Below are 1,912 nucleotides of genomic sequence, written 5' to 3'. Positions count from 1 at the left end.
CTGCATTCCTCCGTCAATAACTCACCCGGGGCGGTTCCCCTGCCCGGCGTCTGGATGCGGGCCAGGCAGCAAGCTGAGCACTAGCCCCCATAGCACGTCAGGCACCAAAGAAAACCACAGCAGCAGGGAACTCAACAAGCACCGAATTAAGGAAGCCAGGCTTCCTCCAGACCCATGCCCCGTGGTGGAAGCGTTTTCTTATTACTTTCTCTAGTGTCAGCATTGCAGCTATTTCTTCCCTGGGGCCAGCGGCAAGGGGTCTCTCTAGCATGTACATGCCATGGGTTCAGCACACACCGTGGGGATGGTGGGGAGGCCTGTGATGCACATGCACTTTAATAAAATGCTCTCAAAAGCCTCATTGTTTCGAGTGGATTAGCTAACCAGATGGATCCCATGCTGCCACAGACCCGTCTGTAAGATCCATGCATTCAGCTGATACTTTCCAGCTTAATGATCAGCTCATGAGCTGATCCCATTGTTTTAAAAAATGTTAAATCTTGAGACAAATTAAGCTAGGTGTTCTTTGAAAGTAGTAAGTCTGCCCACGTAAGAGACTGTTTCACAGAATTCAGGGTCCATCTAGGCCCCCAAACACATGGTCTGCAAGGCTAAGCTGGCAGCATGGCAGACCCCAAGCATAGCTCAAAACACCCTCTCTGCAGTCTGGCAACAAAAATTCAGGACTGGCCTTGGTATCTTTTAAAATTTCCATCTGGGTTTTGAAGAGCAAGAGAGGAGCAACAAGAGATTATGTGACGAGACTGGGGCTTCTAAAGAAACTTTTCCCAGAGAGCATGGGAATGATGCTCACCACAACACAAGGGCTGAAGCTCAAGTCATACCTGTGCTACTCCAGCAAGAAGCAGCTCTTGCTTCCTCTGTGCCCCACCTGAGGCCCTGGTGAAAAGAGGACAGTGATCTCACTCCTGACAACACCGATAATAGAGCTTGGACATCCGCAGGGGAGGGCTGATGCAGTACGGCAGTAGCACAGAATGCTCCCTGTGATGGCCAAAAGAGTCATGCACAGTTTCTGTCTGCCAGAACGCATGGGCACATGCATGTGAATAATGATGGGGTCCTGCATACGATCGTTGCCCAAGCAGAGCCAACAAGGAGCATCTCCTGCTGAGGAGCAAGCCTTGCTCAGGCTGCACCATGCTGATGCCAAAACATTTGCCTGATGCCCAAGGCTAGTGAGCTTTTTACTCCCCTCCTGTACCATGGCAGTTGCTTTACCTCGGTTCCTCCCAAAGGTGGACTTAGCAATCAAGCCCCTCTCCCCGCTGTAACCCTGGCACAGCTCTGCCACAGGTATGTTCTACCTTTTCCCAGTGCCAGGGGCTGAAGTGTGGGGCCCAGATGTGTGGCATGGCCAGGCCCCACTACCTCTCATCAGCTCATGGTAGAGCTGTGGCAAGATGAGGGGCTTTATGACTGTGCAACCCTAAGGAGCATAGTGCCACGATGTGGGGTACCCCGAAGGCGGCTCTGCTCCTCACCCCCCACTGCTTTGGGGACCTGGGGAGAGAGGACGTTTTGCCCTCTCCCTCCACATCATGGCACCTTTCCCCGCTGCAGACGTCACGGCAGAGGGAGCAGGCAAGAGCGACGCCAGAGGAAAACAACCCACGAGCCAGTGTGGAGCTGCGGAGGAGAGCACCGGGCTGCACAAAAGGTGCCTTGTTCCCCCCACGAGGCGGCTGGGCAGCACATCCCCTCCCTCACCGGCAATGGAAAACCCAGCTCCAAGCACTCCTTTGCCACCCCTCGCTGCCTTCAGCCTCTCCCTCAGGCACGAAATGTTCTAGGGCGAAAGAAACCTTAAGTTTAACACGTCCCTCCTGAGCAGCATCTCAGCTCAGCTTTTGGTCCCCTTGCACCGGGAACAGGTGAAGGCCCCATCTGC

The sequence above is a fragment of the Phaethon lepturus genome, unplaced genomic scaffold (assembly GCF_000687285.1).
Source record: "Phaethon lepturus isolate BGI_N335 unplaced genomic scaffold, ASM68728v1 scaffold16171, whole genome shotgun sequence".
NCBI classification, from domain to species: Eukaryota; Metazoa; Chordata; class Aves; order Phaethontiformes; family Phaethontidae; genus Phaethon; species Phaethon lepturus.
The sequence above is the reverse complement of the archived record's forward strand: the minus strand, read 5'-3'. Positions refer to the sequence as shown.